The following is an 18632-nucleotide window of genomic DNA, read 5'->3' as shown; positions in this document are numbered from 1 at the left end:
TTATATTGCCCACACCTGTTACTTGCCCCAGGTGAGTTTAAAGGAGCATCACATGCTTGAAACAATCTTATGTTTCCACAATTTTGAAAGGGTGCCAATAATTTTGTCCAGCCCATTTTTGGAGTTTGGTATCACATTATGTCCGATTTTCTTTTTTTCCTCCCTTTTTTGGTTTAGTTCCAATACATACAAAGGGAATAAACGTGTATAGCAAAACATGTGTTACTGCAATCCTTTTCGGTGAGAAATACTTCATTTTCTTGAAAAATTTCAGGGGTGCCAACATTTACGGCCATGACTGTATGTCTTCTCTCTTCATTTTACAAGATTCCCAGCCTTAAAAAAGTACCAGGTGACTTCTAAGGTAGGAGGCAGTATGCTGCAGCAAAAAAGCTTCCCTCACTGCTCCGTCTAAAATTGTGGTTAAAGGATCACTCCCTTTCTTCTTTTTCCTAGCACTAGTATGGTGCATTGGGGTACATGGCCACCCTGCTACCCTTCTTACTGGGCAGTTCTGTTTCCACATTTTAACACAGATTCAGTTGTTGTCCTCAAAATGATTTGCAGATTCTCACTGCTTGCCGTGTGCCCCAGAAGTCTCATATACTCATGAATATATATATATTCACATGCACACACACACGGAACCATTTTAGAGGTTTTAAAACAGATCAATGTGAAGTTTTTGCTCAGAAGAAGAAACGTATACTTTTATAACTTACCCAGACTTTGTTTTCATTGTACTGTACATCATAGAACATTTTATTGCCTTTCCTGCTTCCTCCTCCGTCCAATAAAGTCAGCATGGAACTTTAGACATAAGTATTCTTCAGAGAGCACATACAGGACCATTATTCGGTATATGTTGTTTCGTCTTTACAGTTATAATATAGAAGTGAAAATATACTCAAAATGTTAGTTGTGATGGTTTGTTTTGTATTGTGGCTGCTAATGTCAATTATTTATTTCTTTGACCTTCACTTAGGACTAAAGAATGGACCCAAGATGATAATTTCCTCACCACAAACAGACTACGATGTGTGTTGGCTGTGCCCTGACCAGCCTTCGTGTGTACAGCTTTATAACTGTCTCCACAAGGGCACACATTCATCTGTTTTGATCAATGGCACTTTCTTACTTGTAGTACTGTATTTACCAGCTGTATTATGTTTTTAAGGAAGACAAATAAAAAAAACAAAAATCCTTCTAAATAACATCCTGATTAATCCTATCACTGTGTGGCCTCTCAACATTGCAATGCTGTGACTTTAATTTTTTCTGTAACATAGTGTCGGATCCATTTTAGCAAAGTATATATTAGATGTATATACTCTGATGCTTGGACACACGCAGTTGTTTCTCACCAGCAGTGTAATTATGTGTATTGTATACATGTTCAATTCCAAGAATCAACAAAATGTTCTATATGTTGTACACTTGTTGGGGTTTATACTGAAATGCCTCGGGATGCATTTCAATTCAAGCATGACAAATGTAACTGTATTGTTCTGCCAACCTGGAAATCCAGTGAATACTCTCATTATACAGTGGTATCAAAATGACTCTAAGAAACCATACATGCTATTTGTTTATCCCAGTTAGATAAACAGCAAAAATCCCCATTTACAAAAACATTCTGCAAGCAGTCATTCAGTAAAAATAATGAAAATACATTTTTTTGCATGCAGGGTGAACTATGTATATTGTTACATATCAACATTTCATCGTTGGAAATAAGTGCGGATTCAGCATTTTGTGTGCTCATAACATACATTTTTGTGTTGGAAATGATCCAACTGGGTTTATACTGCACGTTGGAGGCATATATCAGTAGTGTTTCCTCATCTACACCTCCGATGTATGCCACTGTTTGGTCATACAGTAGCATTTATCATCTATTGGCCACAATGCAATAGAATTATTAGTCTATGGCCCACTGTATAGGAAAGAGCAGTCTGCTGTGCTTTCCTATACAGTAAAAAATTGCTTCATAAATGGTAAGGTTAGATAACTTTTGTGGATTGGGCCATGATTTTGTGTGAGAAGCCCTCCTAACAATATCATTCCATGAAAATGGGAAATTGTAAGTGTTTTTTTTTTTTTATTATGCTATAAAGCGATCCAGAAAACCAGAAGACCCCAATGATATGGTTGTAATGATTGTCATGGGGAATTTATTAAGATTAACATGTCCTATGTTAGTCTTTATGAAAACTCTGTAAGGTATGAAGTAACAAATATATAAATTTGGCATGTCTGGGGCTGTACATTCGCCAGACATTTAAGTCTATGCCAGCTATAATATATATATATATATATATATGGACCCCGTACAAACTTATTTATAGAGCATATTCCAAAACATTCCTGCCACTGCTGTGCAGTGTTCTCAAGCAGCGACAAGATCATCCTAAGGGTACATTCACACGTACGGAATCTGCTGCATATTTTTGATGCACCAAAAATATGCAGCAGATCCTCTATGTGTGAATACACCCTAAGGGTACGTTTACACGTAGAGGATCTGCTGCATATTTTGTGCAGATGATTTTGCTACCCATTAACCTCAATGGATAGCAAAATAAGCTGCAAAAAATATGCAGCAGATCTTGTACGTATGGACATACCCTAAAAGAGTATTTCATGTAATTGTTTTTACAGTATGAACCAGAACTCAAGACCATAATGTATTCTGTGCGAAGATACCTGGAGTGGTTGCTCCAGACTCAAAAACCTCCTAGGCTCAGCCACAAGAGCCTACTGTGTATACACAAAGAATGCAGATTTTGTTTTTGTTTTTCAGATATTTAAAGAAAACTTCCAAAGAAGTTGGGTGGGGAATAGGGTTTGAGAAGAAAATGTAAATTTACAATTTTATTGACCTTTTTGTATTTTATTTTTCAAAATAAAAGCTTTAAATGTGAATGTTTGTTGTTCATTAATTTTTTTCCCTTATGTGGTACAGTTTTGCACAACTGCTTTTAAAAACAAAACTGTTATTTGTTACTAAGTACCTAATCCTGATCATTTACATGTAATTTTTATGTCTCTATCACCCATATTTCACAAAAAAATTGCATATTACAGCTGTCTATTTCATCTCACTAAGGGAGTGGGCGTGTCTCTCTTGCCTGCACTGTGATGACTCCTTCCCACCCTCATTCTGCTGACTCACTGCTATGGGAAGCAAGCCTGGCAGCCCTGCTCTGTAACCATTTTTTGTCTGGTTTTATGCTTTACAAACACACACACACACACAATGATTATTGCAGATTGCATGTACTTTACCACCAAAGACAATATGGTTAGTGTATAACTTACTTCTTCCATGTCATTCATATTTGTCATCCTGTAATGCTGGATGGGGCTTTTGTTTCGATAACTTTTTTATTTTTTATTTTTTTCTTCAAGCAGTGTTGCCTTCAGCTGTGTTACTACAGCTTATGCAAAACTACAACTCACAGCATGCCAAGACATCCTATGACTGTCCAGGAATGCTTGGAGTTGTAGTTTTGCAACAGCTGGAGGCACATGTTTGGTAAAACTCTGTGACACTTGGACACGCTCATGCTGCTGTGGGACTCCTCAGTGTCCCAGGGGACCCCTAGTAGTGGTATTTTCAAAGGCAGTTTTCTTTATTAAAAATTGTAATTTTTTTTTAAAGAAGTATATTAGAAAAACAATTGTTTTGCCATGATGTACAACATATAAAAAGTTTTTATATCTGACAGTGCCCATTTAAAGGGGTACTCCAGGAAGGTAAATTTATACACAATATTGGATAAGTGTCTGATCGTAGGGGATCTGACTGTTGGGAACCCCTTGCAATCTTCAAAACGGGGCCCAGCAACTTATCAACTGGGGTCCCTTCTCAGCCAGTGATTGACTGACTGAGCAGGTCGTCACTCTTGCTCGTCTCAGAGTGGGGGCCGGAGAACTGTGAGGAGAGGCAAGTTGCTTGGCCCTTTTCTGGAGATCACGGGGTCCCAGCTATCGGGCCACCCGCAGTCAGACACTTATCCCCTATCCTTTGTCAAGAAGGCTTCCATTCGTTTGCTTAAAGAGTACTTGCCACCAAGTAAAGAGGTTTTAGTATGTGTGTTCCCCTCTTCATTATGAGTTCCCCGCACTTTTCCTTTTTAAAATTGCGCCCATTATTTCTTTAGTAATGTCCATCTAAAGCCTGCTCACTGCCTGTGAGCTTTTTGGGCTGCTGGGGGGTGTTACCCGGCAGGCGTGACATCACCTGGAGCCTGCCGAGTAACACTTCCGCCCTTCCCTTGTTCTATGCTGCGCTCAGGCTCCGGAGTGCGCATATAACAGGCAGCCAACCACGGCAGGCAGGCTGTCATTCCCCTCGTCTCTGTTATGCACAAGGCATACAGAGCAGAGGGAGATGGGAGCCGACCTTCCTGCCGTGCACAGAGCTGTTGGCTGTCGGCTTACCGCCATTGCTGGCGATGTCCACAATGTAGTAGCAATGTAGCAGGCACAGCAGCCGTCTTGGACCCTTGCCGTGCACCGGGTGTGTGTGGCAGTCTTCAGTGCAGCATGCACAGCGCTTGCAACAGGCAGGCAGCTGCTCTGTGCTCTTCAGGGTCCCAGCTGCACTGAGAGGTCGGACTCATGAGCCAGGACATGTAGGGAGACCCCTAGTAGTCGGTTTTTAAAAGTAAGAAAGAACATATAAAGATACATTTTTGTTAATCACATGTTATTAGAGAGTTGTATCTAAAACATTAACAAAATATAAAAAGTTTTTGTGGTGACAAGTACTGTGGTGCGGATTTCAAATCTGCATTGAAAAAGGAGTGCCATATAAAATACATCTGGTATCCCCTTTGATACACTCTTCACTTGCCTATTCTAAAGCAACTGTTGGCTGGACCAGGCAGAGTTCAAAATACAATGTAGTTATCAAATTAGTATATTATATATATCATATAATTGATATATGGGGCTAGAATGAAAGCAAAGCTTGGACTAAGGTACATAAGTAACATGCTGGAATAATAAAGTTGCAGATGGTATTGTCTAGGAAGTGTGATCTCCAGCACCTGCATGCTTTGTTGTCCAAGGCTTTTCCTGTGTAGTTGTTTGCAGAGCTCCATGCATTATTAACAGCACTCCAGGGGTAATGGAAGCAGCAGGCTTCTGCTCTGAATGATTCTGATTAGGATTTATTTATGTACATTTTGTACCCGCAATGCAATCAGCGTGGTAATAAAAAGCAAGGCGAGCAGCTGTTGCTATACCAACAGCCTTGGTTTTGTGCACAGCCTATGCTGAAAGAGCCTTCAAGATATTGCAGTACAATGTTCACCCAGAAGGAATCTATATACAGTTGTCTTCTTCACCTCGACACAAGAAAGACTGAGAATTTGGGGATAGTGTGCCTCAATGATCAATTAGTGCTTATGTATATGAGATCTTCCTGCAGTTTAACCAAAGGAAGTTAATATGGGTGAGTGATGAAATAATATTAAAGCTACTGAAGAGAAGTTAAGCTAGTAAAACTAAGTGTTCACAAACAGAGAAGACAGCATTAATGGGGATGGTAAGTGATCGGACCATGGCTAGTATTAAATGCAATTTTACAATGGCACCATAGCTACTTGTTGCACTGCCTTCCTTCATTCTTTCTTCTGGGATCTAGTGTCAATACTTATAGGTGGCCACTTCAGGCAATTGGAAATGTGATCACAGATTTTGGGGTAAAAAGGTTAGGCTACCTATCTAGCCTTCTGTGCCCCATCTCTACTTCATGTGAATATGATAACAAATCTGACAGAATATCAAAAAATCAATTCATTTAAATGACCCTTGTTCTCTCCCAGCTGAACTGCTTCAGCCTTAACGACAATTGACGTTAATGTACGTCATGTTGCCGCGGTACTTAACGCACCATGACGTACATTTATGCTCCGCCATGATGGCGAGCAACGGACCGGTGCTCTCGTCATGCGCGGCAGGTCCTGGCTGCTATCAGCAGCCAGGGACCCGCCGGTAATGGCGGACATCCGCAATCGCGTAGATGTCCACCATTAACCCCTCAGATGTGGTGATCAATACAGATCTGCAGCAGTGCAGTACTTTAAATGAATGATCGGATTGCCCGCAGCGCTGCCGTAGGTATTCGATCATCCATAATGGCGGACGGAGGTCCCCTCACCTTCCTCCATCCGTCTCCAGAGGTCTTCTGCTGTGGTCTGAGATTGAGCAGACCAGAACAGAAGATGACCGATAACACTGATCAGTGCTATGCTCTATGCATAGCACTTAACAGTATTAGCAATCCAATGATTGCTATAAATAGTCCCCTATGGGGACTATAAAAGTGTAAAAAAGAAAAAATTACAAAATAAAAAAATAAAATAAATGTGAAAAAGCCCCTCCCCCAATAAAAATGTAAATCATAAATTTTTCATTTTACTGCCAAAAAAGCGTAAAAAAATTAACATATTTGCTATCGCCGCGTGCATTAAAAGTCTGAACTATCAAAATATATTCATTATCCATGTTATTCAAGACCATGAGCTGTATAACATTTTACTTTTCATTCTAAGCAATTAGACACTCACTGTTAGATGCTTCATTTTCATTTTTTGTTTATTCAATCTCTTTTCCATAAAATTCAGAGCTGTAAAATTCAAAGCTGTGTGCAAGCTGGAATCCCAGGCTCTAGTACGCATGAGTAAGGGGGCGTTCCCCCAAAACGTCACGTCAGACCTTGATGGCTCCCGACTAGTGCAAAAAGATCTCTGCTAGTAGGGCTATATGCCGAATATAACATCTGCAAGCTTTGAATTTTACCGCTCTGAATTTTATGGAAAAGAGATTGAATAAAGAAAAAACAAACTTGAAGCATCTAACAGTGAGTGTCTAATTTCTTAGAATGAAAAGTAAAATGTTATATAGCTCATGGTCTTGAATAACATGGATTTACATGGTGGGATTGGTGAATTCCCACACCTGAGCATTGTCCAGAAGTCTACACAGGACTGGTTTCTTTTTCTAATATCAATTATCCCGTATGGTGAACAGCGTAAACGTAAAAAACTAAATCAAAAATTAAAAATAAAAAAGTAAAACCTAAGCAAACTTGGTACCGATAAAAACTACAGATCATGGGGCAAAAAAATGAGCCCTCATACCGCCCGTATACGGAAAATTTTTATAGTTGGTCAAAATAGGGCAATTTCAAACATACTAATTTTGTTCAAATAGTTTGAGATTTTTTTTAAACGGTACAATTATAGAAAAGCATATAACATGGTTATCATTTTAATCGTATTGACCCACAGAATAAAGAAAACCTGTCATTTTTACCGGAAAGTGTACAGCGGGAAAACAAAACCTTCCAAAATTTGCTAAATTGCGTTTTTCTTTTCAATTTTCCCACATAAATAATATTTTGTTTGGTTGCGCCGTACATTTTATGGTAAAATAAGTGATGTCATTATAAAGTAAAATTGGTGATGCACAAAAACAAGCCCTCATATGGGTCTGTGGATGGAAATATCAGAGAGTTATGATTTTTTGAAGGCGAGGAGGATGAAAATGCAAAAATAAAATTGGCCTGGTCCTTAAGGCCAAAATGGGCCTGGTCCTTAAAGGGGTACTCCGGTGAAAACCTTTTTTCTTTTAAATCAACTGGTGGCAGAAAGTTAAACATATTTGTAAATTACTTCTATAAAAAAATCTTAATCCTTCCAGTACTTATTAGCTGCTGAATGCTACAGAGGAAATTCCTTTCTTTTTGGAACACTGATGACATCACGAACACAGTGCTCTCTGCTGACATCTCTGTCCAGTTTAGCAACCATGCATAGCAGATGTATGCTAAGGGCAGCATGGTGGCTCAGTGGTCAGCACTGCTGCCTTACAGTGCTGGGGACTTGGGTTCAAATCCCACCAAGGACAACAATAAATAAAGCGTTATTATAATAACATCAGCAGAGAGAACTGTGCCCGTGATGTCATTAGAGAGCATTCCAAAAAGAAAAGAATTTCCTCTGTAGTATTCAGCAGCTAATAAGTACAGGAAGGATTAAGATTTTTTAATAGAAGTAATTTATAAATATGTTTAACTTTCTGCCACCAGTTGATTTAAAAGAAAAAAGGTTTTCACCGGAGTACCCCTTTAAGGGGACAAAGGGGTATTGTCATCTGGCTGCTTACCTCTGTATGCTGCCTAAGCTATGCAGCTGTCAGACATGAAGAATGTGCTGAGATAATCCAAGCTGGGAGCCTGATGGGCAGTACAGGGATTGAAGTACTTCAAAAGCAGAGCTGGTGGACAGGAACCATGACTACCAGCTGTCAACAGAAGACATAAGAAGATATATCTACCTAGCCAGGTAAGTATGTTAAATCAAGTCACTCTATGCAGATTATCATATTGTAACCTGGTCTTGTTAATATGTAATGACCTTTGTTTATTATTCTATGTACTTTATATTTTCTTTACTGTCAAATATAGGTTTTAAAAGAAAAATTCTTGAATAAACTGTTAAAAAAAATATAAATAAATAAAAAAAAAATAAGAAAGAAAAGGAATCTGGTTGTAGCCAATGGATAGGTTCCTCCTTCTGTAATGTCCAGGTAGTATAGCCAGTGTTCCTTTAACCTCTTAAGGACCGAGGTCATTTTGGCTTTAAGGACCAGAGCATTTTTTGCACATCTGACAACTGTCACTTTAAGCATTAATATCTCTGGGATTCTTTTACTTATGAATTTGATTCCGAGATAGTTTTTTCATGACATATTCTACTTTATCATTTAGGAACTGTCCAGAGTAAAAGGAAATCCCCATAGCAAGCATATGCTGTTCTGGACAGTTCCTAAAATGGACAGAGATGTCAGCAGAGAGCACTGTGCTCATGATGTCAGCAGACATCTCTGTGTTTCAAAAAGAAAAAAATTTCCGTTGTAGTATTCAGCAGCTAATAAGTGCAGGAAGGATTAAGATTTTTTAATAGAAGAAATTTACAAATCTGTTTAACTTTCTGGCACCAGTTTATAAAAAAAAAATAAATAAAAAAGTTTTTCACCGGAGTACCCCTTTAAGAACACATCACTACTGACACCCGCTGTGATCCTCCTGTGTAATGTATAGACGCGGCCGGCCACTCTCCTATGGTCACCTGCCCTGCCGTATATATACACCTAGTCATATTTTCGAGAGAGCTGTGATTGGCTGGAACCATCTGGCCAATCACAGCCCTGCGGGAAATATGAATAGGTGTATATATACGGCAGTGCAGGGGACCATAGAAGAGCGGCCGCAGCATCTATACATTATACTGGAGGATCGCAACAGGCGATCTATTTATTAGTACAGGTACTACTACTTCCATCATGGAACAGTGTGTTCCATGCTGGGAGTAGTAGTACTACCTAAAAATTAAAAAAAAAAAATGTGAAAAAAACACACACTACATTTTTATTATTGTCAGCTACATTTTTAGTGTTTTACCCGCCCACATAAATTGATCCCTGTTTAAAAATAAAAAAATTAGTAATAAAAAGATAAATTTCAATAGATACAATTATTTCTATCACTACTGTATCTTTTTTTATATTATTTTTTAATGGTACCCTATGAAATTTTAATAAAAAAAGGTATCTCCATCACTTTTTTGGATCGCTAAAGTCCAAAAAAAAGAATAAAAAATGCCAGAAAAAACGCCAAAGTTAAAACCCACATGCCGTTTTTCTTGGTGTTTTTGCTCTTCCATAGACTTCTATGGGAGAAAAACGCCACGATTTCAGGGCAAAAAAACGCCAAACTAGGTTTCGTCGGGCGTTTTGAAAATCCAACCGCTGAGCCTAAAATTGCTGCAAAACGCCAAAAGGATTAAAAAAACGCCAAACTGAAAAACGCCAGGTGGATCTGGAATTTTGCAGTTTACTATTGGTTTGCAGCTAACATCTGGACGTTGCGGGAAAATTGGCTTTTTTTTATGGCGTTTTTGCAAAAAAATACTCAGTGGAACTCCAGCCTTAATGTCCTTTTCTGCAGACATATGCACTTTTTGTAAGCTAGGTTGGAATACATATGTGACTTTTAAATGGAGATGTGACTTTTTTTTCTTCATAAATAGCGACTATCGCATTTGATACATGACCACTAGAGATGAGCGAATGTACAGTAAATTCGATTCGTCACGAACTTCTCGGCTCGGCAGTTGGACTTTTCCTGCGTAAATTCGTTCAGCCTTCAGGTGCTCCGGTGGGCTGGAAAAGGTGGATACATTCCTAGGAAAGAGTCTCCTAGGAATGCATCCACCTTTTCCAGCCCACCGGAGCACCTGAAAGCTGAACTAATTTATGCAGGATAAGCCATCAACTGCCGAGCCGAGAAGTTTGTGACGAATAGAATTTACTGCAAATTCGCTCATCTCTTATGACCACTGCAAAGTAAAAAAAAAATACTCTGTGAGCAGATTTCAGAAATGTGCTTTGGAATAAGCAAAAATCTAAAAGTTGCAGCATGTAAAGAAAAATTGCATGTGCGCAAGGACGTGCGACTGTTTTGCGCAAAAAAAATCTACAGCGCTTGATAAATCTCCTTCATAATGGTTCTTATTTGTCACAAACAGCTGAATGTTTCTAAATTTGCTAATGAACCTAATTTGAAACGGATTGAATAGTTTGGACTTCAACATTTAGTATCCACAATGCACCTTTGTAACATGTAGTGGCCTTGGGAAAAAATGTAAACTTCTCTGCACTCCTAAATCCTCTTAAATTGTCACAGCACGAAGTCTTTATTCAAAGCTCAGTCATCCATGCTATTTTTCTTGCCTCCTAATTGTAATAGTAATGATTGTAAAGCAGAGACTAATTTCTATGGTGGTTCCTGATTGATATTTCCCCCTTATATAGTGCTTTTATATATATGCCTTATTGCACATAGCCTGTTGTTTTTAGGTTATAGTCTGTAAATCCAATGTAAACCACTTAGAGTGCTAAAAGGTAATCACAACCATCGTTCAACATTTACTAAAAGATCTTTCCAGCTTCATGCAAGTAAACAGTAAAGCAATGTAACTTTGGGCACCCATTTATCTACAGAAATAAACCCAATATTTGCATGTACTTATATCCCTATTATCAGGTAACACTGACACGCCCCCTCCATTCAACGATCCACTGTAGAGGTAGCCGGAGGACTTACCTATCCTCCTATGCTGTCCGTGGCTCTTCAATTGAAAGAACCTGGCTGCACCTGGCTCTATCAAATGAGCGCCCATTACACATATCAATGCAATTCAATAAAACTGCATTGATCTGTATGAGGAATCTAAGGGAGCTAAAAAAAAGTAAAAAAAAATATTTAAAATATAAAATTTTTCTCATACAGTAAATGGCATAAGTGTAAATAAAACAAAAACAAAGTCCAGAATTGCGTATTTTTGTTAACTTCATATACCATAAAAAAAACAAATAAAAAGCTATCTAATCAAAACAAAAATGTTACCGATTAAGAAACTACAGACCACAGAACAAAAAAGAGCCCTCCTATAGCCCCGTATGCAGAAAAATAAAGTTATAGGAGTCAGAAAATGACAATTTTACGCCTACTAATTGTGGTGCATGTAGTTAGGATTTTTTTTTTGAGCAGTAAAATATAATAAAACCTATATAAATTAGGTATCCTTGTAATCGTCTGGACCTACAGAATAAAGATAAAGGTGTCATTTTTACTGAAAAGTGTACTGTATAGAATCAGAAGACCCCAAAATCACAAAAAGGGCGTTTTTTGTTTTAATATCTCCCCACAAATAATTTTTTTTGTTTTGCCGTACATTGTTATAAAAAAAAGTGATGTCATTACAAAGTACAATTGGTGACGCAAAAAAAGCCCTTATAATGGGTCTGTAGGTGCAAAATTGAAAGCGTTATGATTTTTAGAAAGGTGGGAGTAAAAAAAAATGCTAAATCAAAACTTAACCCCTTAAGGACTCAGCCCATTTTGGCCTTAAGGACCTCCTCGCCTTCTAAAAATCATAACTCTTTTATATTTTCATCCACAGACTAATATGAGGACTTGTTTTTTGCGCGACCAGTTGTCCTTTGTAATTACATCACTCATTATAACATAAAATGTATGGCGCAACCAAAAAACACAATTTTTGTGGGGAAATTAAAATGAAAAACGCAATTTTGCTAATTTTGGAAGGTTTCACGCCGTACAATTTATGGTAAAAATGACGTGTGTTCTTTATTCTGAGGGTCAATACGATTAAAATGATACCCATTATTACATACTTTTCTATTATTGTTGCGCTTAAAAAAAATCACAAACTTTTAAACCAAATTAGTATGTTTATAATCCCTTTATTTTGATTTATAATCCCTTTATGTTTATAATCCCTTTATTATAATCCCTTTCTAACTTTTTTATTTTTCCGTATAAGCGGCGGTATGGGGGCTCATTTTTTGCGCCATGATCTGTACTTTTTTTGATACCACATTTGCATATAAAAAACTTTTAATTAATTTTTTATAATTTTTTTCTTAATAAAATGTATTAAAAAAGAAGGAATTTTGGAATTTTTTTTTCGTTCACGCCGTTCACCGTACGGGATCATTAACATTTTATTTTAATAGTTCGGACATTTACGCACACGGCGATACCAAATATGTCTCTAAAAAATTTTTTTTACGCTTTTTGGGGGTAAAATAGGAAAAAACGCACGTTTTACTTTTTTATTGGGGGAGGGGATTTTTCACTTTTTTTTTACTTTTACTTTTAAATTTTTTAACATTTTTTTTTTACACTTGAATAGTCCCCATAGGGGACTATTCATAGCAATACCATGATTGCTAATACTGATCTGTTCTATGTATAGGACATAGAACAGATCAGTGTTTTCGGTGATCTTCTGCTCTGGTCTGCTCGATCACAGACCAGAGCAGGAGACGCCGGGAGCCGGACTGAGGAAGGAGAGGGGACCTCCGTGCGGCGTTCTGAATGATCGGATCCCCGCAGCAGTGCTGCGGGCGATCCGATCATTCATTCAAATCGCGCACTGCCGCAGATGCCGGGATCTGTATTGATCCCGGCACCTGAGGGGTTAATGGCGGACGCCCGCGAGATCGCGGGCATCGGCCATTGCCGGCGGGTCCCTGGCTGCGATCAGCAACCGGGATCAGCCGCGCATGACACGGGCATCACTCCGATGCCCGTGGTTATGCACAGGACGTAAATGTACGTCCTGGTGCGTTAAGTACCACCTCACCAGGACGTACATTTACGTCCTAAGTCCTTAAGGGGTTAAGGTCCTTAATAGACATGTGCAGAACCCAAAATTTTGTTTCGTTTCGTTCGTTTTCAAAAATTTTCGGTTCTGTGAATATTCGGAATGCTGTTAATTCGTTATATTCGGTTTTCGGATGCATAGGCTAAAACATTTTTCGTTTTCGGATGCATTCGTTAATAACATCTAATGCATTCGTTAATTCCGATCTTTCGTTATATCTGTAAAATTTGTTAAATTTAGCATTCGGTACTAAACAAAATGCACATTAGTTTCACTTGCTGATCCTCCTTTGTAATAAATAGCAGGTGTTACCTTAGGATTCTTGTTGTTTTCACCTTTTTTTGCAGTTTTCTCTGTGTAGGAAGGCAAGTTTTCCTCAGGTAAACCCAATGAAAAAAATCCTATTCATTCCTTACATTCGGTTTACTGATAATGAATGCATTCGTTATCCGTTAACATGCATTATTTGTTATACGTTATTTAACGAATGCATTCGTTAACTGTATATTCGTATACGTATTCTTTTTCGGAAATATTTTTTTTTTTCGTGCATTTGGATTGTAACGAACACCCAAAAATGGGAAAATTCGTTAAGTTTAGTATTCGTTCCAAAACGAATTGCACATGTCTAGTCCTTAAGGTGTTAAAGCTCTGAGGAAATGTTTTCACAAATTCTTACTACCATTCAGCATCAACACTTTTCATTCATGATGTGGCAGAATTTAATGACAGGTCTGTTAGAGTTAGAGTGTTGACACTCTATATTAGTGTTTCCAAACCGGGGTGCCTCCAGCTGTTGCAAAACTACAACTCCCAGCAGCATGCTGGAAGTTGTATTTTTGCAACAGAAGCAGTACTATTATCCCCTTACAAGCAAGATGGCTTATAAGGGGATGGCATGGGGGGAAAAGAAGAATGCTGTTAAACTGCGGACTAGATTGTAGGGGAATGTAAATCATTTTTTTCTATTACGCTTTTACTATATGCCCATATATTTTCACACATAATTTCACTGATTTAATTTCTTTCTTTTATTGCTCAAACTTCTGGTAATAGGTAGTTCATCCCTAATAGTATTTTGTAGACCTTAAGCGTGATTGTAGCGCCATCTAGTGCTTGTATTAAGGCAATAGGAGTCATCTGTAACTGAATGAACTGAGGAACAAATGTATAAAGTAAACTGTCTATAAATTGCCATCTTGGTAAATAATGCCAGCTATACTACTACAAGGACCACAATGGCATCCTACACCAGATGGAGGTGTTGATGTGTAACATATAAGTTAATACAAAAATTTGAAAAGTACAAAAATACATTCACTACTGTGGTAGATGTAAATAATAACATTGACTAACCCTCAAAACTGATGTAAAATTGAGACATTCGCCAGTATATCCATAGATGAAGGACATACCAGAGCCCGCACACCAATGCCAAGGTTTCTCAAGTGGCAAGGGACCTAACATTAAACCTACCTGTGCATGATAAGCACAACCAGGGGCCAGTGGGCAATTACAACAGCATTAGGTCCGACTTACAGGCTGCTCCCAGGTTACCTCCAGTGTGACTAAGCACTATACAATAGTAGGTTTAGTGTTAGGTCCCGTGCCACTTGAGAAACCTTGGCGTTGGTGTGCGGACTCCGATGTGTCCTTCATATAAGGATATACTGGCTAATGTCTCAATTTTACATCAGTTTTGAGGGTTAGTCAATGTTATTATTTACATCAACCACAGTAGTGCACGTATTCTTGTACTTTTCGTATTTCAGCTATACTACTACTAAAGTTTAAAAGGAAGCAAAGCACCAGGTTATAAGTGCCCGTTATAAAAAAAAAATAAAACATGCACACATTGATCTCTGTATTACATTTACATGAATCCGCAATAACAACACATCTAAACATAAAATTTGAATGTGGTTTTCCCCCATGGATATCACTCCAACACAATGATTGATATCCACAGCTACTTAGCCACAAAATGGCAGACTACACTGACAGAGACAGAGTGGGGTTGTCAAGTGCAGAGGGGCATCGTACATGAATGTCACCAACACACTGCTGGATAACTGCAATTTTTTCAGCACAGGGAATAAGCTTGCACCATGCTACCTCATTTACATAATAAGCAAAATTATAATAATGGAAGAAAGAAGCCATGGATCAGCAAACGGTAAGCTTCACCTGCACCACAAGCCTATACCAGTATGTTGGCGTGAGTGATGCTGAAGACAGATTCCCTTTAAAATGAGGGCAACAACTGTGCAATAGGAACTTCATGGCAATGGTTTTCATGGCCCAATAGCTGCATACAAGCCTTACATTAGCAAACACAATGCCAAGTCTTAGGGTGCTTTCACACCACGATTTCAGCCTACGGTTGCTGACCCCGGCTGGGGAGGGGGAAAACCGGACTTTAATGAGCCGAAAGGAGTCAAACGGTGACTCCGGTCGGCTCATTTTCGACCCGTATCCTGTTTTCTGACCGGACCTATAACCGTAGTATGCTACGGTTTTAGGTCCGGTCAGAAAACCGGATACGGGTCAATAATGAGATGATCGGAGTCACCGTTTGACTCCGGTCGGCTCATTAACCCCTTAAGGACTCAGCCCATTTTGGCCTTAAGGACTCGGACAATTTAATTTTTACGTTTTCATTTTTTCCTCCTCGCCTTCTAAAAATCATAACTCTTTTATTTTTTCATCCACAGACTAGTATGAGGGCTTGTTTTTTGCGCGACCAGTTGTCCTTTGTAATGAAATCACTCATTATAACATAAAATGTATGGCGCAACCAAAAAACCCTATTTTTGTGGGGAAATTAAAACGAAAAACGCAATTTTGCTAATTTTGGAAGGTTTCGTTTTCAGGCCATACAATTTATGGTAAAAATGACGTGTGTTCTTTATTCTGAGGGTCAATACGATTAAAATGATACCCATTATTACATACTTTTATATTATTATTGCGCTTAAAAAAATCACAAACTTTTTAACCAAATTAGTACGTTTATAAGCCCTTTATTTTGATGACCTCTAACTTTTTATTTTTCCGTATAAGCGGCGGTATGGGGTCTCATTTTTTGCGCCATGATCTGTACTTTTTTTGATACCACATTTGCATATAAAAAACTTTTAATGAATTTTTAATAATTTTTTTTTAAATAAAAAGTATTAAAAAAGTAGGAATTTTGGACTTTTTTTTTTCTTTCACGCCGTTCACCGTACGGGATCATTAACATTTTATTTTAATAGTTCGGACATTTACGCACGCGGCGATACCAAATATGTCTATAAAAAATTTTTTTACGCTTTTTGGGGGTAAAATAGGAAAAACGGACGTTTTACTTTTTTATTGGGGGAGGGGATTTTTCACTTTTTTTTTAATGTTACTTTTAAATTTTTTTAAATTTTTTTTTTTACACTTGAATAGTCCCCATAGGGGACTATTAATAGCAATACCATGATTGCTAATACTGATTTGTTCTATGTATAGGACATAGAACAGATCAGTGTTATCGGTGATCTTCTGTTCTGGTCTGCTCGATCACAGACCAGAGCAGGAGACGCCGGGAGGCGGACGGAGGAAGGAGAGGGGACCTCTGTGCGGCGTTATGAATGATCGGATCCCCGCAGCAGCGCTGCGGGCGATCCGATCATTCATTCAAATCGCGCACTGCCGCAGATGCCGGGATCTGTATTGATCCCAGCACCTGAGGGGTTAATGGCGGACGCCCGCGAGATCGCGGGCGTCGGCCATTGCCGGCGGGTCCCTGGCTGCGATCAGCAGCCGGGATCAGCCGCGCATGACACGGGCATCGCTCCGATGCCCGCGGTTATGCACAGGACGTAAATGTACGTCCTGGTGCGTTAAGTACCACCTCACCAGGACGTACATTTGCGTCCTGCGTCCTTAAGGGGTTAAAGTAAATGGATTTCGGCACAGGTCCGGCTGGGGTACGGGAACGCCCGGTTTTCCCCTCCCCTAGCTGGATCCCTCAACCATAGGCTGAAATCGTGGTGTGAAAGCACCCTTAGCTGGAGTTTTGTAAACCGCATCGGCAAAGGTTAAAGAATCTTACCTGCCTGACTGCATTGTCCGAAATGTAAACTTTGGATGGAAGAGTGATAACGCTATGGGGGTTGTCTTTCAGGGGTTGGCCTAGGCCCCTTAGAATCAGTGAAGGAAAATCTTAATGCTTTAGCATGCCAAGACATTCTATGCTTCCAACTTTTGAGGGAACAGTTTAGGTTCAGCCCTTTTCTGTTCCAGCTTGACTGTGCCAGTGCACAAAGCAATGTCCACAAAGGCAAGATTTTTGTGTTAACCCCTTGGGGACGGAGCCCATTATGATCCTAAGGACGGGAGCATTTTTTGCAAATCTGTCGATACTTGCATCATTTCTTGGTGAAAAATTCTAAAATTTGATGAAAAATTAGAAAATGTAGCATTTTTCAAACTTTGAAGCTCTCTGCTTGTAAGGAAAATAGAGATTCCAAATTAATTAGTAGTGCAATTTCTCCCAATTACGGAAATACCCCATATGTGGCCCTAAACTGTTTCCTTGAAATACGACAGGGCTCCAAAATGAGAGAGCGCCATGCGCATTTGAGGACTAAATTAGGGGTGGACATAGGGGTATGCTACGCCAGTGATTCCCAAACAGGGTGCCATGGTGTCGCTTAACTCCTAGCATGCCTGGACAGTCAGTAGCTGTCCAGAAATGCTGGGAGTTGTTGTTTTGCAACAGCTGGAGGCTCTCTTTTGGAAAAACTGCCGTACAATATGTTATTCATTTTTATTGGGGGGGGACAGTGTAAGGGGGTGTATATGTAGTGTTTTACCCTTTATTTTGTGGTAGTGTAGTGTTTTTAGGGTACATTCGCACTGGCGTGTTACGGTGAGTTTCCCGCTAGGAATTTGAGCTGCAGCGAAAAATTTGCCGCAGACCAAACTTGAAGCAGGAAACTTACTGTAAACCTGCCTGTGTGAATGTACCCTGTACGTTCACATGGGGGGGCAAACCTCCAGCTGTTTCAAAACCTCATCTCCCAGCATGTACTGACAGACCGTGCATGCTGGGAGTTGTACTTTTGCAACAGCTGGAGGCACACTGGTTGAAAAACAGTCAGTTAGGTTCTGTTACCTAACTCAGTATTTTCCAACCAGTGTGCCTTCAGCTGTTGCAAAACTACAACTCCCAGCATGTACTGACATACCGTGCATGCTGGGAGTTGTACTTTTGCAACAGCTGAAGGCACACTGGTTGGAAAACCTTCAGTTAGGTTCTGTTACCTAACTCAGAATTTTCCAACCAGTGCGCCTCCAGCTGTTGCAAAACTACAACTCCCAGCATGT

General features: G+C 39.2%; 1 protein-coding gene across 2 annotated transcripts in view; it reads left to right on the top strand.

Moving 5' to 3' along the window:
- Positions 1 to 2329, top strand: part of TPST1 (tyrosylprotein sulfotransferase 1) — a 100452-nt gene extending 98123 nt beyond the window's left edge. For both annotated transcript variants that reach the window (XM_056556527.1, XM_056556528.1), the window contains one exon: positions 986 to 2329. The gene's annotated coding sequence lies outside the window, so the exon portion shown is untranslated. The remainder of the gene's footprint in view (positions 1 to 985) is intronic.
- The last annotated feature ends 16303 nt before the right edge of the window (positions 2330 to 18632 follow it).

The sequence above is a fragment of the Hyla sarda genome, chromosome 2, assembly GCF_029499605.1.
Source record: "Hyla sarda isolate aHylSar1 chromosome 2, aHylSar1.hap1, whole genome shotgun sequence".
NCBI classification, from domain to species: Eukaryota; Metazoa; Chordata; class Amphibia; order Anura; family Hylidae; genus Hyla; species Hyla sarda.
Note: the sequence above shows the minus strand (reverse complement) of the source record. Positions and strands in the feature narration are given on the sequence as shown.